At 35.0% G+C, this 27,083-nt stretch overlaps 1 protein-coding gene across 2 annotated transcripts in view; it reads left to right on the top strand.

Moving 5' to 3' along the window:
• The window catches only part of LOC149804287 (ras guanyl-releasing protein 3-like), a 269,841-nt gene that overhangs the window by 51,008 nt on the left and 191,750 nt on the right, over nt 1–27,083 (top strand). The window contains exon 1 of one of the 2 annotated variants that reach the window (XM_089938456.1): nt 3,219–3,520. The exons of the other annotated variant lie outside the window; for it this stretch is intronic. The gene's annotated coding sequence lies outside the window, so the exon portion shown is untranslated. Of the gene's footprint in view, nt 1–3,218; nt 3,521–27,083 lie in introns of those variants that run through there. 2 annotated transcript variants of the gene reach the window in all.

The following is a 27,083-nucleotide window of genomic DNA, read 5'->3' as shown; positions in this document are numbered from 1 at the left end:
CAGATATTTTGTAATGCATTCATTACACTTTCAGTAGCTGGTATTGTCTACTTTGGCAAAATTTGTTCTCCCTGTTTTAATAACTGTTGAAATTAGTATACTTTTGATTAATTTAGGTTAATTTTTTTTCAAGCACATGGGAGCAACCATTTTGGTCTACTTTGTGTTTAGATCATATACAATTTCCACAAGTTTAATATCCAAATAAATGTCAGCCACAGTACATCAAAGCAGCATAAAGGCATGGCAACATTTTCTCCATTGTTCATGTTTGAAGTGCAAACAACTTCACCTTACATCACTTTCTCAGAAGTTCATAATAACTGGTGAGTGTTCCCTTTATCATTTGATGAAAAATATTTTACTTCAAAGAAAAACTGAGTAAGCCACAATATAGTTTCTAATCTGTAGATATGAATCATAGTCTCTTACTGTACCCAGTTAATTGCAAAGCAACAAATGGTTGATTGACAATGACGATTTCATTTCTAAAATTTACAAAGCATGTAACAGACATGGATTCACCATTTATTTTATATTATCTTTAACTTCAAGGTATTGAAATATGAAGATTAAAAGTGATTTCTCTATTTAACAATAATTGTTACCCTCATTAATGTCTCCAATCAGATACAGTGATGACCCTGCTAAATGCTGTCATCAGAAAAGTTTAATGAAATCCTACTTCTGTCTTTAATTTGTTTTAGTTTATCAACATTACCCTAATTAAAGATTGTTTTCAGTGTGTAATGTTTTATAAAAAATTAGGAAAAATTATGGTTCTTTTACTTAGTGCTTTTTAAAGGGTGATGTAAAATTGAGCTTTCTAAGATTCCTCCTTTGCAAAGAATTGGTGTGAACCTGCAAATAAAGATTTAAGAATCCATTGCTGTAGTTATTCTGTGGTAATGAAAAAAGGTGTCTTTTGAACATGCAAAAAATTTGTAAGCTGACTGATAAAAGAAGGTGCCTATAACTCATTACTCATGTTGAAAGGAACTATGAATTGTTTAATTATTTATTTATTTATCTATTTATTTATTTATTTATTTGTGGTGAATTACCAAGGGCAGATAAAAAAAACTCAGCTCTTACATTTTTTTTGTTTTGATTTTCAATAAATTTGATCTCTTTGTGGTCATATCAGGTAAATAAACAAAATTTTGAACACAAATTTTTCCAGAAAGGTCAATTTCTAAAATCTCGAACAAGGAAAAATGAAATAATTTAGAGCTCTTAATTTTACTACTAGACAATATAAAATACCAGGTGTAGAAACTGTTGTTTACATTGCATCAAATTTGCCTTTAATACCATTAGAGGTACTTAATTGTTTAGATTAAATGTGGCACCACTAATTAGGATTGTCATTTCATTTAAAATCCACGTCTTCTTCTTTAAACATTCTTGGAAACAGACATGACTTTCTGGGTGAGAAATATGTTGAAGTTATTTAATTTGAATTTATATATGTTGTGCAGGCAGACACCAACTTTTCTGAATTATTCTGATCTATTGTGAATTCTGCATTTCAAATTTGAATGATGATATTACAGAAAGTCAAATTTTTTAAACACCCACCTTTTAGCAGGGCCTGTTATGCTCTGGCTGTGTATCCATCTGTTTGTCTGTCCATTAATTTACCATTTCAGCACAATAACCTCAGTTCTATAGCACCTACCTTTGCCAAATTTCACAAAGTTCTTCTTCAAGAAAATAAGAAGGCTATTGATTTTGTGGTCAAAGGTCATGGTCATTGATTGAAGGAAGAAAAATGGTTTCTGCATAAAACAGTTAGTTTTCATCAAAGACGTGGACCGAACTTTGTGCGAATGACTTGTGGGAAAAAGCCTGTAGATTTTTTAACCAAAAGGTTAATGATCTTGGTCACCATGACTAAAAAAAATGGTTTCCTCACAATAACTTTAGTTCCACAATAACTTTAGTTCTGCTTCACAAACCTGGACCAGACTTTTTGCATTACTTGCTCTTGGGGTAAGAAAGAAGAGTAATGATTTTGGGGGCCAAAAGATGAGTAGTCAAAGTCACTTTGACAGAACCCCCAAAAATGGTATCTGCACAAAAATTTCAGTTCTCAACCATGTATATTCAACACAGCCTGTGCTGTCTTACATGTTGGGTAAGGTATGAGGTAGGGAGAATTTGTTATGTGAGTAGGGTAGTCATGGAGATGCCATTAGCATATAAATTCATAATTTATGAAAAATATTTGGCAGATATTGTAATGCCAGTTTTCCTGGCTCATTACCCTTGCATATGGCGTATTATGTATAAAATTTGTACAAGTTAATACTATTTTTTTTAACTCAGATTGGTTAGAATTTTCACATTTCTAAGATGGATAAAGAAAAGAATAAGGTTGGTAGAACCTGGCTGAGGATTTATTTGTAATATACTTTGTTAAAAAAATTCCAATAGGCATTATGATTTGCTGGTGGTATTGTTTTTAAGTTTGTATTGAACATGAACTATTTTTTATCTTTGTGCTGCAATGCTTTTTTTACCACTTCTAGGACCTCCCCATCATTTCCATGAAAGAATGAAATTAAGAAAGATCCCCCTTTGGTTACCTCATTGCTAACAAGTTTCTTGGAGTTTAGCTGGTGTCCTTTTAGAGTTGTCAGCTGCATACTGGTGGGCTGAGAAATCAATAAGACAGAATTGCTGTATATATTTGAGCAACAGGACCATGTATCATCAATATCGTTAACTCTCAATGGATCGGAACATTTGTGTTTTTTCTTTTGGTGTATTAAGGTGTCAGGTCATAAGTGGTAAATTTTATGAGAGCAGTTGATAGATTTTGACTCTTTCAGTTTTGGTGGATTGGCTGACCAAGGTTGAGGGAAATAATGTTTGGAGCAGTCAATAGATTATCACATGGTGACTGGTGTTTGAGGCAAGTATTGTATTTATTAGGTGTGTGATTGCACTTTAATGATGTTGCAGCCATTTGTTATGAGTATCCAGATCAAGAGAAACTGTGGTGGTGGATGGCAAGAATGTCCATTTTTTATATTTACATAATTCTGACCACAAAGGCTTTCTTATCATCAGATAATAAGACATTTTCATCAAACTTGCTATGCTTGCTTTACTCCAGAACATTAAGTGAACAGGCTGTGACCCAGAATCAAGGATTTGCCTGGAAAAAGTTGTAGAACGAATATTTTTCAAAGAGCACAAGTCAGGAGTTCTGGCCATGGTCAACAGACAGGATGCATGTAGTGTTTCCTGGTCATTTTGTGTGAAACATTCAAATTATTATATTACCTTCAGACCTGGCAACAAAAGAAGGATTGATTATTTTCTGCTGCAATGTGAGAATGGAGAACATTTAAGAGTCTAGGAAGAATTTCATCAATAATCTTGAATACAGACCACAGTCATTTATTCAAGAAAACTGAGGACTCTGTCTAGACAGTCAAAATTCAGCAATACGTCAGAATTCGAAGGAACAGGAGTCCACTATTGACAGCAATGTGCAGTGATGGGGCAGGTTAGTGTAATGTAGGAAATTATTTCACGCACATACATATGAGCACATTTACAAACACACACACACACACACACACACACACATTTAATATTATGTAAAGTATGAACATGAGACATTAATATAGATGGTCTTAATTTGTTAGGAAATGAAAGGATATTCAGAAGATATTTTATTAGCACAAAGCCAGTTATTTTGCTGTAAACTTCAAATTAGCTTTTCATCATGCTAAGCAATATTTATTTCTCAAATTTTGACATTAATGTTTACTAGCTCATATTAAATTCTGACTTATGATTAAAGTAACTGAACTAATTTGGCCCTAAAATCCCATTTTAAAATTCTTAACTATACTTTACTATATACTTGAATGTGAAATACAAAAATTTATTGGTGAAATATTTTTTCCAGTTTCTATTTTCTATTATATTCACATGTAAAAATATTTCCTTTTTATTTTTGTGTGAAAATAAAAGATTTCCCATCATGCCATGTGATGTTACGAGTGATAAAAGAGGTGGTATTTGCAGCAAGAAAAACATGCATTTTGTGAGCTTGAGCAATAAATAGAAACTATGTGACATCATATTATTTTTTATTGAAGATATTTGACTAGCCACTGTTTGCTTCATGCCCTACCATTATGTCCCTTTGCCTTGACATTGTGAAAAGATCAGTGTGTTACATTGTTCAGTCAAACTTTCTTTTGTGGCCAGGTAAAGCAAAATAGTTACAAAATATCAACAATGTCATTTATTAGCTCATCCCAAATTAGCAGTTGTCTGATATTTTTATTGAAAAGCCAATAAATTTGATTTTAATGAGGTGAACTGACATGTGTTTGGTGGTGCTGTGCTAAAGAGCGATTTTATTCTTTCAGGCTTCATTCAGTTCAGAAGCAAGTTTAACATGTAATAAAATGAAAAGTTCCTTTTCCTGCAGAAATCCTGGATGTATTTAATCTTGGGGTACAAAAATGATGTATTTTAACTCATGACTTTACCACTAGATAAATTATTATGGTTTTTCTTACCATGCAGTGATATATAAACGGTATCAGAGTACCAGTAGTAAAAGAAAATATCCTCTTTATCAGAGTACCAGTAGTAAAAGAAAATATCCTCTTTATCAGAGTACCAGTAGTAAATGAAAATATCTTCTTTATCAGAGTACCGGTAGTAAAAGAAAATATCCTTTTTATCAGAGTACCGGTAGTAAAAGAAAATATCCTCTTTATCCGAGTACCGGTAGTAAAAGAAAATATCCTCTTTATCCGAGTACCGGTAGTAAAAGAAAATATCCTCTTTATCAGAGTACCGGTAGTAAAAGAAAATATCCTCTTTATCAGAGTACCGGTAGTAAAAGAAAATATCCTCTTTATCAGAGTACCAGTAGTAAAAGAAAATATCCTCTTTATCAGAGTACTGGTAGTAAAAGAAACTATCCTCTATGTATTTTTATTTTACATAAGCAGTAACATAAATGTAATCAGAATATTATATTACTTATTCCTACAGTGGCCGAGTAGTCTAAGGTGTTTGCCTTTACAGATCACTCAAAAATCTCACCTCTGTCCATGTGAGTTCAGGTCTCTGCTTGACTAATATGGGTATGTAAGAAAGCATGCCAGCAGCTTGGGTCAATGACTCTTTCCAGGACCTTCCTGGATTCTATCTCCATGAAATATAGTGGCTGCCATGTTTCATGTGCAAAAATATGGCATTAAACCCTGTAGAACAAATGATCATCTGTAATAGTTTTGACCTAATCTGTTCTGTCATATTCTTGCCTCCTATGCAGTCGTACACATTCTGTAAAGATATCGATGTTTGATTTATTACAGTAGATGTGTGATAAATGCAAACAGTAAGCCCATGGTCAACTACCTGATGGTGCAAGAACAGAAAATAAATCTGTATCCTTGCCATTCCGCTCTCAGTGTTGCCACATTTACATGATTTTGTACCTACTTGCAAATTGTAATAGACCTAATTTAATCCAAAACAATCATATGTGCAGTGCACATTGTGCATTTGTATGTTGATGGACCTTTATGAACTCTCAAGTCCATGCTTTCTGCTGTCAGTAATGCCACCTTTGAGCACTATTTATTTATGGGCAGAGAAGTCCAGAGAACACATTTACCAAAATTTGTAGCTCCATGTTGAAGTGTTGACAAAAGTATTTGAAAAAGTAAGTACCCAGGGCATTCTATAGATACTGTTTTTGAAGAAATCAAAAACAAAGCAGTGATGTATGATTCTCTAAATTTTTATGCACGGATTCAGGCCTATGTGCTTGCCTGTTCATGAAATTTAGAAATGGGTTTTCAAACCTGGGAATATTATGGGAGGAGGTTTGTGCATGGGCTCACTTTGGACCTCAGTGTAAGGTTTAAAGATGTGTGAGATGGGAAATAACTGTATGGAACTTGTATTTAGTTAAACATCTTAGAAAATCACAGTGGTTGCAATGCTGATTTCTTGTAGATCTCCATTCCTATTCCTTGATGTCAAAATGGTCTAGAGCTGATCCATCTTACAAACTATTGACAAGGAACCAGTCAGTGCCAGTCAGAAGAGAAGAATTTATATAATTATATTTTATTGCAGGAAAAAAATCTGTCTCAACCTGTTACATAAGCAGCTTCAGATTTCCAAGTTTTGACCTAATTCATAGAATTCTGTTTGACAATGCATCTGGTATAAAGCAGTAATATTCCTTCCATGGACATAATGCCTTACGTACTCACTTATAAGGCTAGTCCAACGTTAAACTGCACAGACCAAGATCTGCCATCGCATTATGGGCTGGCAGATCTGGTTCTGTGCAGTTTGCTTGGAGTAATCATTAGAACACACAACACAGACCTTGATCTACAAGCACATTATACTACTGCAAATCAAGATCTTTGTTGTTTGTAATTTTACTCAACTTATAAGCAAGTACATATGGTACTCTTTTCTTCTTGTATATATTGATCTGTATAATCTTCTGTTCTTTCTGACTGACTGACCATTCTTTGACTGTTACATTTATGGATAGCTATGTCATGGTGGTTTAGGCCAAATACGACACTAGAGATGTAAATACCTTTTAAAGCAGTGTTTCACCTAGTAATCAAACGGCTGAGGACAATGTGTCTCCCATTCTTCAGATTTAGAGTACACATTTAGAATGGAAAAAGGAAATATTTTATACCATTTAATACACAAGAAGTGCTTCAGACATGAGATAATCTTATTTACTTATGACAGTTGTTCCACTTTAACCTTGCTGAGTGTACTTTACTAACATCGTTTCCTTGGACACTTAAATTTTATGAATAAACATTTAATCAAGGGATCAAGTCCTGCTCGGGTGGATTAGTGGTTAGAGTGACAGCCTTGGATGCAGGAGGTTGCGCGTTTGAACCCCATCTGAGTCATACCAGAGACTTATAAAAATAATACTGACAGCTGCCCCACTTAGCGCTCAGCATTAGGAGGTTAGTGTTGGTACTGGTCGGCCTGGTATCAGGATAATGTGACTGGGTGGGACATCATGCTACATTGCCCGTTGAATGATGCCCCAATGCTAGACATCACTGTAGATTTCATACTGCAACATCATAGCGATATGACTGAAAAATTGTTAAAGCTACATTAAAAAACACACACACACACACACAGGCTCAGGTGATTCATGAAAACATTGACATATCTGAATATCCATTACTCCAGATATGAGTTTAACTCTAGAATCTTCCATTCCTGATCATGCTTTCAATTAACGTGAGGGTTCTCTCATTATCCACCAGCATTTATTATAACCATTTAGATTATGTTTTGAATTACTTTTTGTTTCTCCAAATTAATAATATGTTGATTAAATAACAGATTATGTATTTGCATAACTTTAGTCCTTTTTTTCAATTAATTAACCTCAAAATAAACTAAATCGTGGATTCTGTAGGTGTACATTTGACCTCGAAATAAACTAAATCGTGGATTCTGTAGGTGTACATTTGACCTCGAAATAAACTAAATCGTGGATTCTGTAGGTGTGCATTTGACCTCAAAATAAATTAAATCATGGATTTTGTAGGTGTGCATTTGACCTCAAAATAAACTAAATCATGGATTCTTTAGGTGTGCATTTGACCTCAAAATAAACTAAATCATGGATTCTGTAGGTGTGCATTTGACCTCAAAATAAACTAAATCATGGATTCTGTAGGTGTGCATTTGACCTCAAAATAAATTAAATCATGGATTCTTTAGGTGTGCATTTGACCTCGAAATAAACTAAATCGTGGATTCTGTAGGTGTGCATTTGACCTCAAAATAAACTAAATCATGGATTCTGTAGGTGTGCATTTGACCTCAAAATAAATTAAATCATGGATTATTTAGGTGTGCATTTGACCTCAAAATAAACTAAATCATGGATTCTGTAGGTGTGCATTTGACCTCAAAATAAACTAAATCATGGATTCTGTAGGTGTGCATTTGACCTCAAAATAAATTAAATCATGGATTTTGTAGGTGTGCATTTGATCTCAAAATAAACATGGATTTTGTAGGTGTGCATTTGACCTCAAAATAAACTAAACCATGGATTCTGTAGGTGTGCATTTGACCTCAAAATAAACTAAATCATGGATTTTGTAGGTGTGCATTTGACTTCAAAATAAACTAAATCATGGATTCTGTAGGTTTGACCTTAAAAGTGTGTCAAACTAGCTAAGACTTTATGTTCTTTTCATTACAGCTCAGCAGGCTACTAGAATGTTTAATGTTTTTGATATGTTGTTCTGAAATGGGTATTATCTTCCATCTCACAGTTAGCACCAACTTAGACATGCACAAAAGAGAAGTTCCAGTTTTATGCATTTATTTTTTAAAAAATCCTGATGAAAAGAAAATTGGGGTAAAGGTTTGGGGGACAGTTGATAAAAGATCTGAAAAAATCCATGATCCTGCACTCAGGTGCAACACTGCTATTTGTTAGTCTGTTAGAGGGCCATAAGACAAACTTTCTTTTTAGTGCACTTTTTTTAAATCACCTCTCTGGTGGCCTAGTGGTTAGAGCGTCCACGTTGGATGTGGGATGTCATGGGTTTGATCCCTGGCCAAGTCGTACCAAAGACTTAAAAAAATGATACTAACAGCTGCCTTGCTTGGCGCTCAGCATTAAGAGGTTAGTGTCAGGACTGGTCGGCCTGGTGTCAGGATAATGTGACTGGGTGGGACATCATGCTACATGTCTGCGGCATGATGCTCCAGTGGTAGACATCACTAAAAATTGCCATATTGCAGACATCATAGCGATATGACTGAAAAATTGTTAAAGCTACGTTAAAAAGCCAAATCACACACACACACACACACACACACTCTTTTTAAATCAAGGATTATTCCAACATATATGCCTGTGACATATTAACACTTTTTTTAAAAAAGTGCATATATTAAACAAAACTTAATTGGGTTCTCATTGGTCAAGAATTTTAAGTGAAATGAATTCATTGGCAATATTTGTGCAACATTAGATGCATCAGGTGTTTTTTTTTGTGTGGTCATTCTTGTGTATTCCATCTGTGCAAGCATTATTATTTCCCACACTGTTGCAGCCATATGATAGTAGAGTTACATGCATGCTGATGTATTTCTCCCATAGCTAGCAAGATTTTTAAAAAAATGTATGTTAGGACTTTTATCTGACAAAGATATCTCTGATAAAAAGATTATCCAAATTGTTATAAGTGGTAGGCATATAATAAAATATAGTTTTGTCATTGGGTATTGTATATTGTAGTCTGCAAAAACCACAAAAAACCAACAAAAACATGGATATTATTTAGCAGAAGAACATTTACAACTACCCTTGATACATGCTGACAATTAAGCCTTGTTGACTTTCAGTATATAGTGAAACTTACTGTAACAGACAATTCCATATTAACATACACTTGAAGGCAAAGGCTGACATTATAGACCCTTTCCTTACATCCATATACAATGTACTGGGTAATTGTTCATAAAGGACAAAATTATTGACCTTTTTTCTATATCATATTAAATGGCACCCTTTAATAAAGTACAGAATTGTGAACCATTGTACCTATTCATTAAAAACAGAATTATGGACTCTTTTACTAAATGGCATATGTTCATAAAGGACAGAATTATGGGCCCTTACAGCTAAATAAAGGGCACCTCTTCATAAAGGACAAAAGTATGGACCCTTACATCTAAATAAAGGGCACCTGTTCCTCAAGGACAGAATTATTAATCATTTTTCAATATGTACAGTGCACTTGTTCATAAAGAATAAAATTTATGGACCCTTTTCTACATCTATATAAAGAGAACTTGTTCATAAAGGGCACAAGACAATTTCATAAAGGGTAAAAAATTTATGTCAGTAGACCTCTTTTATGTTCTTATATGCCACCACTCCACTTTTTGTGAGATAATACATGGTTTGATGGTGAAGGGGCATTGTTCCTCTGAATTCATTTTCCGAATAAGCAAAATGAATAAAACATTAAATAATTTAATATTTCAGTGAAAGAAAATGAAAGAAAATATGTTTTATTAATTAATAAACATGCAGACATGCAAACAAACCTGTTTTGAGAGACATCTGTTATGAAAGATCATTTGTCTTGAGAGGCCAGGTTCTCCATGCACATATTTTTTTTTTATTGATTATCTAGTGTTATGACCTTTCATGAGAGACCACCTTTCTTGAGAGACCATTATTTTTTTTTGCAAAAAGATAGGTCCTTCAGGACAGTTGTACAGTTTGATATTCTCAAAGTAATACTGTACCGGTTGCTATTTCGTAGCTGGTACTTTTCCAGGAGTAAAATGCCCAGAGTAAATTATGAAAATTTCCTCCTCCCATTAGGATGAACCAGAAGGTTCCAGAATGCTGGACCTACATGAGTACCCACACATAATGGTCATGCATGCCAGTAATTGTTCATTATTATTTGGGTCACTATTGTATTGTGATGTTCAACATCACTTATATAAAAGACGTCTCTTTTTGCCGATTATGCTGATACTGCGTATAGCCTATTATTAAAATTGCCGATACCGATTATGAGACCAATTATTTCATTATTATTTGTTTTATAACAATGACTGGTTCAGAAACATAAATCTATTAATGTAATGCAAGCAGGTATTTTGCCATGTGAGTTATAACAAGGTTGTTTATGCGGCAAGTGAATTTGAACTTCTATACAAAAAAAACAGAAACTGGATAAGAAGTACATTGCTGTTTATAGAAAACAATGATCACACAAACGTTAATCTTGAAAAACTCTAAAACTATCACTGATAAAACTTAACGGTTTGCCAATTCAAGATATAAATGAATGAAAATGTATTTAGCTAGTCTTTTAACTTACCTTCATTGATGCAGGTTGCCATTACTAGATTTTCATAAATGGCTAAAACATTTGAATAAAGATAGCCTAATAATAATTAAAATTAATAATATGCATGCTTTAAGACTAAAGTTAGACATCACTGTACAGCTAATACTGAAAGCCTAGCTGAGGTAGATGTATTTAAGCAACAGTAACATTTCTCCCTTCTTGCCAAGTAACGATCCATGACAATCTGAAAAAATCTGGCCTGCACCACTAAACAGCTGCTTGTTTGGAACGCTTGAAGTTGGTGCAGACAAATAGCATCTAGCTAATTTGGCCAAGTAGGGGAACTGAAACCTGTGTGTGTTCCACCAGCCGTATATGTCTTCTTCTCGTGGCAACAGAGGGCTGGCCAGTTACAATTCCAGCATCGTGTCAATAGCACCATCCATGTGGGTTGTCTTGTTGACGGTATGGACAGGTTCATCACAGGCCACAGAAAACAAATCCCAGAGACGCGATGTTGATGGTCCAGTGGTGTTTGTTTCAGTTTCAGTTTTTCTTTTTTTGGTCGGGGGTTCCTCCTGCTTGTCAGCTTATGCAACTATGATGCATTCTGCTCTAAGCCATTCTTTGGATCTGGTCACAGGTAATTCTTCGCTGAACAGGCGATGTTTGAATCGTGGATCCAAGATGGTGGCCAAGACAAGCTTCTTGTTGCTGGCAATGTCAGCAAAGCGTTTGTTCAGTGACATCAACATATCATGATGCATTGTCTGAATACCTTGACTCACTTTATGCTCTCGAGCCAGCAACATTCGGAGCATTTTCACAATAGGAAGAATGACAGATACTGATGTTTGGCTATCACTTACTTCCTTGGTAATGTCTGCAAATGAGCCTAATGCATCCACAATATTGTTAATCAAGACCCACTGTTGGGCTGTTAGGCTTGGCAGGTCGTAGAGAGTAGTGTAAGGCCCCAAGACTTGTTTTTGTTCATATAACGAAACCAACACTTTGTATGTAGAATTCCAGCATGTCTGGACATCCTGGATAAGTTTCTTATGGGCAATGCCAGATTTTTCCTGCTGCTCTGGACCTTGCTGACTTTGGATCACGAGATCACAAAAACATCTTTGACAGCTTGTTGCAACAGAATGCAGCATGTGTGCAAAATGCTGCATTCTGTCGCAACAAGCTGTCAAAGATGATTTCAGCCAGACTCATTGATTTAACGATGTTTGCACCTTTGTCATGCCGAAAAACATGTATGTGACTTTTGGAAATGTTGTATTCCTCACATCATTTGTCCAGTTTGCTGGCCAAATATTCTCCTATTTGTGATTCATTGAGGTGTTGCTGCTAAAATCACCTGTTTCCGTTGAAAGGCTTCCGTTAGCCAGTGTGCCATAAGACTCAACAAGACTGTGCCGATGGATGGGTCTGACCATGCATCAGAGGTCAAACTAAGGCCAGATTGGGCAGAAACTAAATCACGCACCTTGCTTTGTAGCGCCTTATGCATGTCAGGTATCAAAGATGTGGAAAAGTACTTCTGACTTGGAATTATATAGCACGGTTCTGCCTTGGCCATCAGACATCGAAATCCAATGTCTTCATTAATGGAAAATGGTTGCACATCTACTGCCATGAACTCTGCAATAGCTTTCTGCCAACTAATAGCTCTTGGGTCATGAAATGTAAATGGCTATTTCCAGTCCAGCACGAAGTCAATATTAGAATAAGAGGAGTTGCTGCAGCTGCTGAGGTTAACTGCACAGCATCTTTTTCTTTTTTATCTGTCAGAAACAGACCATGTTCAATGATGTGCTTGCATCGCAAGTACTGGACAAGATTTGATGTCTTATAGATTTTAGAATCCTTTCCAGCTCTGCAAATGTATGCAAAGTGTGCAGTTTGCTTTGGACTGACGTTGACTGCATTTTTTAAAAGTAATTCCAGACTAAACTTGAGTGTTTCGAGTTCGACATTATGCATAGGCTTGGTAGTATATTTAATAATAATAATAATAATAATAATAATAATGACCTTATTTAAAGAGGGTAATACAATTAGCTAAGAACTAATCTACCTTGGGGCCCTCATATAAAGGAATTTATTTATTTTAGCTGCATCTCTGAAGCCACTAGATATATTGGGTTTGGAAGAAGGAAATAGAGTGGGCATTTCTAATCTCAACTGGAGAGTTACAGAGTATTGGGAACTTTTTTTAAAATAACTCCTTATGTGGTTTGGGAATCTTATACTGTTTGGTAGACATGGATCGCAGGTGGGCAGTATTACCAAGTAGCCTATACTGGAATTGATTGTAAATATTCAGGAGCACTATTATGGGATATCCTGTACATTAATTTGGCTTTTCTCAAACAGATTCAGTCTTTAATAGGTTATATTTTTAACTTACCAGCTAAATTTTCCATGCTTTCTTTCTGGATTGATATTAGCCCTAATGCTCTTTTTTGAAGATGTGCCAGCGTTGCTATGTTATTATCATTTGAATTACCCCATACTGTATTACAGTAGTCTAAATAGGGTTGTATGTAACTGTTATAGAATAGTTTTCTGTGCCTTTCAGGGAGAAAATGTCTTATCCAACTGAGAAGCCACAAACTTGAATTGACTTTTTTTTACTGATATGTTTGATATGTTCAGTCCATGATAGGTTATTATCTACCAGAACACCAAGTAGTCTATCATGACAGACCATTTGCAAATTTTTTTCCTTCCATGTCAGACATAGTTCATTCACCATCAAGATTTGTCCTTTTTTGCCGTGTTGAGATAAGTAATATTTTAGTTTTGCCAGTATTTACCATCATGCCATTACATGTGCACCAGTTTTCCAGTTTGTTTAGGGCATTCTGTAAAGAAATTTTGAGTTTGTGCTTTGTGTTTTGATGTCTGACAATGTTGTGTCATCTGCATAGAGATCTGTAGATGATATTGAGTCTCTTAGTAAAAGTGGTAGGTCATTAATAAATAAAATGAATAGTAATGGACCTAGAATTGAGCCTTGTGGTACTCCATATCTAATTGTACAATCGCTATTCAGTATTAATAATCCAGTCGATTTGCGCTCTTGAAACAATGTTTTAAATCAAGTAAGTTACTACCAAGTTGTCCATGTGGCTGGATGGATGCATGCACCACACTGCGAGTCGCACGCTGAAGCAGCTTAGCAGTTGGGGTATCCAGGGGTAACATTGCTGACGCTGGCATGACAATATCAATGCTGCATAATATTTGTATGTCAGCGTTCAGCTGCTTCAGTGTGCGACCCCTAATCGTTGATTAGCAGCATTGCAAGACTGGCTAAAGAACAGATTAACTATAGTGAGTCATAGTTTCGTAGTAGTTGTAAATTTCGCTAGCTATCTAATCTACCTAGCTATCTACTAATGTGTATGCTTGAAGTTCAACAGCCACACGAGACCTCATTGGCTGGTTGGCTGCTGTGATTGGGATGAGTGCATGATTGGTATTGATAATTTGTTGTGTGCAGACAATCAGTGGTAGTTTACAGCATATCTTTCAAAGGTTTAGCAAGGGCCAAACATTTGTTATATCATGTGGGGGGGTATGACCCTGCTACCATGGTGACACCCTTGGTAGCTGAGTAAGCATAAGAATGAATGAATGAACAAGTAAATTAATGAAAAAAAGAATTACAAATTGTGTATAAGCAAGAGATCTGAAAATCAACATGCAAGATTATAGGTGTTGGTGTTGGTGTCGGGTTTAACACCATTTTTCAGCACATGATAGGCTATACATGGCGGCCAGTATTAATGGTGGAGGAAGAACCCAGGTAAACCCCGGAAAGAACCACCGACCCACGAGAAGCTACTGGCAAGCTTTCTCACATACCCACATTGGCTGAATCCAAGACTCAAACCCACGCAGACAAAGGTGAGATGACCGTGATCCGTAATGGAGAGCGCTTTAGACCACTCGGCCGCTCGGGGCTCCCAAGATTATAGGAATGAAATGTCAAGTACATAACTTATTTTCATTCACAAAGCAACACTTTGCATCACATGTACAAATTTTAACTATAGTGCAAACAGGAAGTGAAGTTTCTTTTGTTTTAGGCTTAATTTAAAGGAATGACAGATTTTACTTGTGAATGAGGGTTTAGTGTCAATAAAGTGGTTATCTTCTTAGCTGTTTGTACTTCAGCACAGACAGTTAATTTTCATCAAAACTGACAGGGCACTAGTCTCTGCTAATTGGAGGACTTGACACTGGAGAACATGTCTTCAGTATATTTAATCTGTCACATATGGTGTTGATTTTATCATTGTGGGTTTTTTATTTGTTTGTCTGCAATAATATGAGCATCGTTTTCACAAATAGAAGTTTCGACAGCTCTTATGTGACCTAAAAGAAAAACCTAAAAAACCACAATAGCTGTCTTTGTTAAAATACTTTTGGTAGAATTAAACATGTTGATCTGTGGTGAATTGAGGATCGATAATTTTGTCCTTGAAATAGAAGCATTACAGCATAAAATAGTTGATACTGTAGATCTTTACTGACAGTTTCTCATTGGCCTATGGAATATTTGATAGCTTTCTCCTCAAGTGAAACTTTGCAAGTTCCCATGGGATTTATCATTATTTGAAGGACCATGTGCATGCATACAGTGTGAAAAAGTCTATTGTAAAATTTCCACCTGCAGGGGAATTAATAAATTATGTAAAAATCCCCCCCCCCCATGGGTTATTAATAAATTATGACCCCTCAGGTTCAAATTGACATGATTAGCCTGTATTTCAGATTATAATCATGCTTATCAGTTATGTGGACAGAGCCATGAATACTTATAGGGAAATTCTGATATGGTGTTTTGTGGACAGAGCCATGAATACTTATAGGGAAATTCTGTTATGGTGTTTTGTGGACAGAGCCATGAATACTTATAGGGAAATTCTGATATGGTGTTTTGTGGACAGAGCCATGAATACTTATAGGGAAATTCTGTTATGGTGTTTTGCGGACAGAGCCATGAATACTTATAGGGAAATTCTGTTATGGTGTTTTGTGGACAGAGCCATGAATACTTATAGGGAAATTCTGTTGTGGTGTTTTGTGGACAGAGCCATGAATACTTATAGGGAAATTCTGTTATTGTGTTTTAAAGCATATTAGCACAATCATGGTAATATGGGGCCAATTGAAAGTCGAGTTCCTAAACTGGAAAAGTAAAAATGGATAAAATCCTTGGGAAGATAAACCCTTCCAAAATAAAAGTAAACTTGTTCTCCCAATGATGATTTTTACAAGGGGTTTAACTTTACAAAGTGTGTTTCTTTGACTTAAAATTAACAATTAACATGTTTGTTTTTATCATTGAAAAATATGATAGTTTTACTGAAGAGGTGGGGAGGGGGCTACTCCTAAAACCATGTAAAATGTATCTGTGTAGTCGCAACAGTTATTTTAGGACCTCTTACTCCCATTTCTTCTCATCTGTTTTAAAACATTAATTCTATTTACTGTTGCATACAGTTTGTCAGCTGGCTGCATTTTTTTCTGGTTACAGACTGGATTATTTCTTTCTTACTAAATTGTCCCTGAGGAGTGGCTCATATTTATGCATTTCACTTCATAGCCTGAGGTAAAAGGTCTGTCATGAAGTTACACCATGCTTTAATTATATTAGTGGTACAAACATGGCTAGACATACAGAGAAATAACATGTTGTAAACTCAACTTATTTATCAACTTTTTAAAATATATTGTATTGCTTGAGAAAATGTATTAAAGGCAAATGGATAGTAAACAAGTTGTTGGACTTGGTTCTCTGTTTATATAAATACATTTATAGTCAAGTGGTATATACAGTTTAAATTGAATAATATTATTAGTATGGTTAAATTAAAGGTAACTGTTGGCCATGATCCATTTGAATTAGTGGTAACTTAATATAAAGGAGTCATCCATTCAGGGAACTGGTTAAAAGTGTTTTTATGAGCCATTATTTATATATACAGGTAAATATACATTGATTTATACATGAATGGCACCTAATTAATAGGTCTCTAGGTATAGTTGGCTTTATGTGTGTGCATGTGTGTGCATACATATGAGTGTTTGTGTAAATTAAAATGTATTGACTCAGTTTAGTTTGGTATTTGACAGCACAGCAACATGAGTAGCTTCTGTTAGTACTGAGTGTTGATGTTGTTCTAATGGTCACATTCAGGAGTTCAGATTTTGTATTTTATACCAGATTGTCTACCTTTCAATGTCCTGCATTTACCTGTTATTGGACATAAACACATACTTAACTCGTTGATCCAGAATAAACGGATGCAAAACTGTGTACTTGTCTGACACAGACAGGGAGCATGAAAGGTTACAAGCTGGTGCTTTTCAATTATATACAGTTTACCAAGGTGTAATAATACCTAAACACACCTTTTGCTTTGTATTTCAACAGTTGAATTGATTTTTTTTTTATCAAGGTGAGAAATTAAGGAAAACTATTTGCAGTATGAAAATTCAAAGTACAATGCTGAGTTGTTTACCTGTTAAAAAAAAAAGTTTGATTTGATTTGTTCTTTGTTTATCACAAAGCAAAATATACCCAGAGTTTGAGCTCTATTGGTCATAGAACAGAAGTGCCTATTGGATGGTTTTTTACAACCGTAACAGATTCGGCCAATGTGGGTATGTGAGAAAGCTTGCCAGTAGCTTCTCGTGGGTTGGTGGTTCTTTCTGGGGTTTTTCCAGGTTCTTCCTCCACCATTAATACTGGCCGCCTTGTATAGCCTATCGTGTGCTGAAAAATGGCGTTAAACCCTACAACAACAACAACAACAGCAACTAAGTTGTTTGAACTTAGTGCAGTCCTTTTTCGTTAATAGTGTAGTACTCAGTATACCATAATGTGTTAGAACTGATTGCAGTCCTTTGGCCATTCTGTAATGTGTCAGAACATAGTTCCGGAATTGGGCCATTAAGAGTGTACTACTGTCAGTTGTGAGAACTTTGCCACATCTTGAGTTTTACTTAACATTAAAGTTTGTAGCCACAAGGACTAATGTGTTTCAAAATCTACTGCGCTCCAATGAGTTTTACTAGTCCCTTTTTAAATTTAGCAAAGACTGTAGCAGATGGTGTTTGTTTTTCATATCAGTCACTAGTTTTGTTATTATTGTGCAATTTATTACTTTGATCAACAACGAGCTTTGATCTAATGATGGAAATGTATAACAAATTTTGTCTTTAAGTTGTAATTAAAGATCATTCATTACTGGGTAAAATAGTGATTGCTACAGCAAAAGTACTTGTCCTGAGATCAACCCAAATTATGAAACATGCAAGTACATGTATTGCTTTAGATAAGTGAACTACTGTAAATTTCAAGACCTCCAGACTTAGAAATCTATCATTTCAACTCAATAGTATTTCTTTTAAAATATTTTGTTACAAAATTTTCAAAATAATTATTACGAGGGTAAGTTACTTCTAATGCTGCATACTGTACTATACAGTAGAACTCTGATTAACCATTAGTCTCTGTTAACCGTCAGGGCATTTTATGTCAAAATATTTAAAAAAAACAGGTACATGTGCATATGTAGTCTATTGTATAATATATTTAATGTACATATTCTATTATCCATCTATTCTCATATGCATCATGGTCTCAGTCCCAGTGTAAACCCTGACGGATAATCAAAGTTCTGCTGTAGTTGGAAATAGCACTTCTGAAAAGCTGATATAAAAACAATTGCAAATGGCTTTTCCATTTCAAAAGAAAGTATATGTACTTATCAGAGATATTACAACATCAGACTCAAATTTAACAGGTTCCAAACTTGATTGCTAATTTTTTTAATATCTAAGAAGTTCAAAGAAGAAACTATATTATAAAATTTGGATGCAAAAGATAGCATACTCCAAGATAATTGATCCCTTGAAAAAGGGTGCTTAACCTACTCATTTGCACTTCTAGTTCTTTTAAGCAGGTGTATGCCACATGGAGTTTATAACAACATAAACAATTATTGGTAACTATGACATTTTTCTATGATCCATTTTATGGAACAGAAGTGTGATGGGAGAATGCAGAAAATTCGTTTTAGTATTGATTTAGGAACAAATAACTCTGATTTGTCGGGTGATACTTGAGAACTGCATCTACTTGATATTTGTAGTCTATGGGTTTAATTTCAGAAATGACATCATTAGAGGACATTACTTAGGCAGGCACACAATCGTTTTATAGTGCAGAAATAATTACTAAAGATACAAATGTTTGCCCAGATGTATTTTATGCAAGCCTGTTCAGAATATAAATTGACAAATAAATTAGGAAAAACACAGGCTGAGATTTTTTTGTTACATCTGTCTGATTACATGCACTTTAACATCTAATATTCCTTTTATCCCATGTCAGGCTGTAACAAGTACTATAATGCACAATGACTTTAATAAAGTATTCTTTAAAATATATTATTAAAGTGAAAAAAGTTCCGTTAGCTTTTTTAAAGTTATATCTGTACTTTTCTAATTTAATGCACTCAAGCATACTAATCCTCAGAATTAAAACTTTATACATCTGCCGTAATGTGGAAAGTATTGTGTTATTATGGTGACCATTTTTCTGTCATTCTGTTTCCATTTTCCTTTCACAGCAATAACTCAAGATGTCTGCAATCAACGTTTACTAAACTTTGCACCTTGGATAAGGATAAACTCTATTGGTTTTGGAATTAAAAGTTCTGAAAGAACTAAAATGGTTTCTGCCCAAAAACTCAAGTTGTCCACCATCTAAAAACTTGGATGTCTTATGCCTATTGGTTTTGGACTCCCAAGGTCAAAAGTAGAATGTCAGGGTCTTGCTAAAAAACAGACATGGTTTCTGCATAAAATTCCTTGACCAAATTTTGTTGGTGGCTCGCACTTGAGGTAATTAAGAAACCTATAGATTCTGGGTTCATCAAAGATTATGGTCATGACAAATCCACTAATAAAATAATGGTTTCTGCAAATCAGGTTTTGTTCAAGACTGCATACCTTGACCAAACTTAGTTCACAAGATAGGTTGACAATGATAGTATGTAGTGTTCCTATAGCCAGGTGGAACAAGTATATTACTTTTAAGAATGTGTTAAACTATGAAGACTTTGTAAACCAAAATGCACCTGTGATAAGAAATTCTTGTCAGATGAAAGCCAGTTTAACAACTGAAACAAGTCAGCAGATGGTGTCATTGGATCAATACCCGGCATGATTATAGTTGCATTGTTTTGAAGTTTGATTTGACAAGGTATTTGCAATTGTGCAGCAGTAGTCCATGATAAGTAAGTTGAATAGAATAGTTTCCTTGCCTGAATTGGTAGATATTTATTTAGTTTTTGTAGCTATGTAAGTTTAAAAGCCTACATGAGCTGTATAATAACTCTAAGTTTGTTTATCATTTACATATAGTCCGAGTCCTTTTTGATATTCAGTGTCATTTGATATATATATATATATTGGAAATTGACTGATTCAGGCTTAGAAGGGTTTGGATACATTTTGATACATTTGGATCATTGGTCTTCTTCTTGTCTGAATCACCCTATGTGTGAAAGGTTGCATTGCCTGCATACATATCAGTTTCATTGCCCCCCCCCCCCCCCCGATATGTAATAGCAGGCCGTCTTATACAAGAGATAGGTTGTAGTATTGAGTTGCTAGGCACACCATACTTAATTAGATCTGGTTTTTTAGAGTGCTGTTAAGTTGTACTTCTTTTTACAAGTTAAACATCACGCTAGCAAATAGTGGGTTTTGCAATGGAATGTTGATTGAAAAATTAAATTGTCACAAAAATAAATATCTTTCCCGTTTGAAAAAAATACTGAAAGTTTTGGTGCCTTTCATACATGTACATTGCTCACACTTTTTTTTATATTCACTGCTATGGGATGTGAAGTTATTGGGATGGCAGCTAGAAAACAGTCACATGAATCAATAGGGAAAAAGTTATCTCCTTAAAGTTCTGATTAATTGGTTAGCAGTTATGTGACATTCAACTCTTGGCAGAGAGGGGCAGTGCCTTTCATTGCTCAATTATCGCCCACTTTGATGGCACCACAGAAGGACTTATGGTACTATTTCAGTTCCCATAGTAAACCTATGCAAACACCAAGATAATAAAAATTCAATAACTTAAAATTTTTGAGTGCTTATGATCAAACCTATATTTATCAGTATAGATGAAACCTGGATGTCAGCTTCTGTGTTGAGGAAAGGATATGAGCCGTGGCATTTTCTGGATCTGCATGTGTTTGAAATATGTGATTTCAATTCTGCACCAAAGAGTCAGGTGCTAATTTTAGTAATGTGTGTTCCAAACTCAAGACTGTTAAAGGACTGAAATTCCATCAATAAAACAATGTCTCTATTCTTTTTTCACTTACAGCTAGGATAAGCTCGCAAAGATTCTTTTTCCTAAAACATAACTTATATTATTAACCAATCCTTGTAAGCCAAACCCATATATACTCTATTTTATGTTCACCCATTTCCAGGCTGGTTCCCATTTTGCTATATCATTAGTACCGTGTGTCCTATATTCACCCTTGATTTTCTTGACAGCCCTAGAAATTGTAGTAGTTCAATACATAAGTAAGCAATGTGCATAGTCCTGCTTGTCAAAGATTACATTTGTGAATATTACATTGTATTGCAAGTTTATCTTCACCTAAAGACCAATGGTGTATTTCAGACAACATTTAAATATTTGAGCTTTATTTAAGAAAATAAGAAAAAATATTAAAATAAAGCTGTCTAATAAGAATCATCTTTTTTAACATCACCATTTATTGCTCTTCAATTTAATACTGAAATATGTTACCATCCTTGTTATATTATGTCATTAATGAGTAAAAGGTCAAGGTGACCATCTATATGTACATGTATTATTACAGAAAAAGAGATTTAAATGAAAAAAAATTACCTAAAATTACCCCCGAAGACATATAATTTAAAACCAAAGTAAAGTAGACATAAATCCATTAAAATGCAAAATATGAACTTTCAGAACGTTCACTGAAAGAAATTAGTGGGATGCAAAGTCATGAGAGGTCATCACCATTAAGCATGGTGGAAGAGACCTAAGTGATCATATCTGAAGCATTATGTTTCAAAACACAAATAGGATATATCATATTGCTTACTGTAATTACTCTATAAATGGCAAATTGTATAAATTGTATATATGCAACGCTTAGATATAAACCAAAGTGCTAAACACTTCACCTAACATAGTCAACTGTACACACTATTCCCCCCCCCCCCCTTCTTGGCAACAGTTGATATATCTGAATATGCATTTAAAATCCTACTGCAAGTCACTCTGTGGCTTACGAAAATTTCAATCATATTGCTATGATGTCTGCAGTCTGGTAGTTTATATTAATGTCTATCACTGGGGCACCATGCCACAAACATATAGCATCATGTCCCACCCAGCCTCATTATCCTGACACCAGGCTGACAGGCTGACCAGTCCTAACACTAACCTCTTAATCAGTGGCGTCACTGGGGGGGTGCGGGGGGTGCTGACCGCACCAGGTGACACCATCAGAGGGGGTGACACCCAAATGACTGTCTATAAAATTTTCGACTTTTGTGCAGGAAGTGTTCCATGGGGGTGACACCATGAGTTACTGTACATGACTGTCTATAAAAATTTAGAATTTTTGTGCAGGAAGTGTTCCATGGGGGTGACACCATGAGTTACTGTACATGACTGTCTATAAAAATTTAGAATTTTTGTGCAGGAAGGAGGTCCATGGGGGTGACATCATGAGTTACCGCACTGGGTGACACCAACCCTAGTGACGCCACTGCTCTTAATGCTGAGGGCCTAGCAGGGCACCTCTTTGTACCATTTTTATAAATATTTGGTATGACTCTGCCAGGGTTCAAACCAGCGACCTCGTGCATCTGAGGCAGACACGTTTACCACATAGGCCACTGGAGTGGTCATCTGTGTATTTGACAAACAGTTGTCAGCCTTAAATTTGTTGGCGTGTCTGCATCTTGTCATCATATGTATGTATCACTCACTTTATTGTTGTGGAATTAGTCTCCAAACATGAATAGTCCTGCCTAATACTTACTTGTGTCAAATTTGGAAGAAAAAGTTTCAAATCAGTTTTATAACAACGTTAATTGAAGTCTCAAGATAAACTCATCGTGACAGTTTTAAACTTTTGTACCTTAACTGAATATTGCAAGTTTTTAAAACTGATAATTTAAAGGAAAGTTTTAAGAATCATCAGTTAATGGCAATAATAATAATAATAATGACAATAATAATAATAATAATAATAATGCAATTATTTTCACCATCATTTTTGTCATTTTCTTTTTCTGTTCATTGTTGTCATTTCATTGCTACTAGTATTATTGCTGCTGATATTAATAATATTATTGTTATTGGTAATATTATTATTGGAGAAATAAATCTATGAACAAATTTTAAATAATTATGAGAAAATTAATATGGTACAGTAATATGTTCCCTACTTACTGAAAAAGTATCACACAAAGAAATCTGCTAATGGCATCTAGTTTGTCCCATTGTTACTGATCTTGCATCCAGTATGGTTGTCACAGTGGTTAACTTGAAAATCATGTCACTCAAGAATATCATAGATGGTTTCAGTACTCAGCATTTAAACTGAAGAAATGGTCCTATTTTGAATTCCGGGAAATTCTTTTTGGACAGTAGATCCTTTGAGAGACTCTTGTTAGTAATTCAAGCATAGGGTCAAATGAGCTTTTGGTCTGGCTCTGTATGTGTCATGTCATTTGTCATGCTGGTGTCAACAAGTGTTATTTTAATTTCTTCTTGAAATCCAATGGACCATTTTCAACCAAACTTGGCAGGATTCATACTGACTTGAAGGGCTTTCCAGATAATGCTGATCTGTCATGAAATATGGATGCCATTACAAGAAAAACTTTAAATAACTTATTTTCAAAAACTATTTCTATTTTGACCGAAGTGAATGAAAAAATCTTGAAATCTTGACATGAGAAACTATAAAGTTTTTTAAAATGTTGCATATCCAAGTTTATATTTATTTGATATACCCACATGCTAAGTTTGGTTAAATCTATAATAATTTTTTTTATGTTTGAAAAAAGCAAAAAACTAAGTTGAAGTGGCATCATTTATTGTATTCACTATGTGTCCACAAACTCTGATTAAAATCCATTCATAATTATTTCTTTGCTTAAATCAGTTATCATGATGACAAGCCAGTACAGCTAAAATCCTGAGTTTTGACCTTTGGCCTTGAAATCAGTGTCAAAGTACTGACTGTCAGCTTTGTTGGAATGCAACGAATTTGAAAGTCTGGCCAAAATAAACTTGTACTGTATATACATGTACTCACTTTTAAGTCCAGTCATACTGCAAGCAGCAAAGATCCTGATCTGCTGTAGCATAATGTGCATGCAGATCAGGGTCTGTTTTGTAAGTTTTACTGAAGTAGCTATGACAAGATTTTCAACATGGTTCATTGATCTTTTCGATCTGCTGGTGGACCGTCCCAGAATCTTACTTCAGAGTAGGGACCTTCTGTCACAACACATTGGCTCTCCAGAGTCACCGTCTCAGAATCTTGCCTCAGAGTAGGGACCTCCTGTCACAACACATTGGCTCTCCAGAGTCTCCATCTTCATGCTTGGCTCATTTCAAATAGTCTCTATGCAAAGAAATTTTGATCAAAGTTGCCAAGTGCTTTATTCAGTCCAGGAGAAGATCAGCATCTCAGGTTTATGATGCCAAATGTAGAATCTTTTGTGATTGGTGTAGTAGAAAATGTGTTAATCCTACCTGTCCCCATGTGAGTACAGTGGCTGATTTTCTTTTCTTCCCTTTTGAAGAAGAACAGTGCTCACTTTCTATTAAGGGCTATCAAGCATTTCTTTCCAACACTCAAATTTTTGAAAGGCCTTAACATCATGCCACATTCTCAATTAGTAGACATGATTAGGTATGGTATTTCAGGCGGCGAAACAAAAACCAGTGTCACACTCTAATGACTCAATTAGTAGACATGATTAGGTATGGTATTGCAAAACAAAAACCAGTGTCACAATCTCTAATGACTAAATGAAATCTTTCAGTTAGTAGACAGGATTAGGTATGGTATTTCAGGCTGCAAAACAAAAACCAGTGTCACACTCTCTAATGACTCAATTAGTAAGACATGATTAGGTATGGTATTTCAGGCTTCAAAACAAAAACCTGTGTCACACTCTCTAATGCCTCAATTAGTAGACATGATTAGGTATGGTATTTCAGGCTGCAAAACAAAAACCAGTGTCACTAATGACTAAATGAAATCTTTCTTGTGTTTTGTGGTCTTTTAATACATCCCTCTATGAAGTTTTATTTTTCTTGCTTTTGTGTATGTGAGATTGATACCTATCCACAGAGCAGGACTTTGTCAGGTTCAGTGATAAGGATGAGTCACTTTCTGTCTGCTGTATCTGTGCTGGGATGAAGATAGACTTTTTGCCGAGTTAGGGCTTTACGTTTTTATTTGGCTTTCTTAAAGGGAGAAGGAAGGGTAGGAAGCATCTTTTCCACCTCTGTTAAAGGTTCAACTAATATTTCAGCCTCCACCATGTCTAGGTGGATAGCATTGACTGCCAAGAGAGCTTAGCAGTCCCTTACATGTAAGGACCTGTCTTTCATGAAATTTAAAGTCTATGAGGTTTGAGCCATCGCTGCCTCATGGGCCTGTCTTATTTGTTTTTGGAGGATTTGATGAAAACCACATTTTATCACTCTTGCACTAACTTTGCTTTAGTTTGCTTCACCAATGTGAAGGCATTTTCTCATGGAGCCCAGTTGTTGTTGCATAGAAAGAGGCCTACATGGAGTCCATTCTGCAATTTTCTCTTACTCAGCAATGATGGTGGGTATTTCTAAAAACCCAAATTTCTCTGCCAACTGTTCATTCATTTGATTATTAGGCAGATGTCTTTAAGCTGATTAATCTCAGCCACTTTGGCCTCTTGTACACTGTACAGAGAAACTATTTTTCCTTATTTTAAATGTGCAGATTTTAGCTACTCCAAAGACTAAAAAAATAATTTTATCTAATTATTTGTACACCTTAAAAAAATAATTTCTGCATAGCTTTGGCAGCCATACTTGAAGTAACTTTAATGATAACAAACCAAATGAAATTGTTGTTTGACTGAAGACATTTATTATGGGATATTCACATTTGTACAGTCAGTGCTTACTGCACAGCTCTAAATAAGTTGATCATTACAGTGTGACATCATCAGAATAAGTTGATCATTGCATTGTGACATCATCGAAATAAGTTGATCATTACATTTTGACATTATCAAAATAAGTTGATCATTACATTATGACATCATCAAAATAGTTGATCATTACATTGTGACATCAAAATAAGTTGATCATTGCATTGTGACATCATCAAAATAAGTTGATCATTACATTGTGACATCATCAATATCATGTCACTTTTTACCAAGATGTATTGTAGCAATATGAACTCTTGGAGAGATTGGACAAAAAATGTAATGCCAGTAGTTGTGGTTTTTGTCTCTAATTGAATAATAAAAAGATGATTTGTTTTTACAGTTTGAATAGTTGCAAAACTGGTCCTGTGACATAAATAATGTCCATATATGCAAAACATTTACAACTCATCATAAAGCAGCAGTGCAGGCATTTTCTTGTGAATCACAAGTATCATACTGAAAAATAGGAGTCTGCACTTATAGTGACTGTTAACCAAGGAAAGTTTGATTTATTTTAAAATAGATAAGCACTCCCTCATTGTAATGCATTTTGTTACAGTGATCTTGGACCACACTTAAGATTGTACTTTATGGTAGGACGTATTTGATCAAACGTTATTATTTAAGGCCTCTGTCTGTCTCGGTATTTTTTGAGTGACATTCATGCATATTAATGCCTTAAATCTCATTGGCTGAGCTTGTCAACAATCTTTCAACTTTTTTGTGATGAGATTTTGATCAACTTGTTAAAGAATCTTATTAATTTTGTATCTGATTGGCTGAGCTTGTTATCACTCTGGAGACTTAATTCCAGTTGGATTTTACCCCACCTTAACCTTACTTTTAATCATTGTTGTTGACAGG

The sequence above is a fragment of the Sinohyriopsis cumingii genome, chromosome 2 (assembly GCF_028554795.1).
Source record: "Sinohyriopsis cumingii isolate HCF-2022 chromosome 2, ASM2855479v2, whole genome shotgun sequence".
Taxonomy (NCBI): Eukaryota; Metazoa; Mollusca; class Bivalvia; order Unionida; family Unionidae; genus Sinohyriopsis; species Sinohyriopsis cumingii.
Note: the sequence above shows the minus strand (reverse complement) of the source record. Positions and strands in the feature narration are given on the sequence as shown.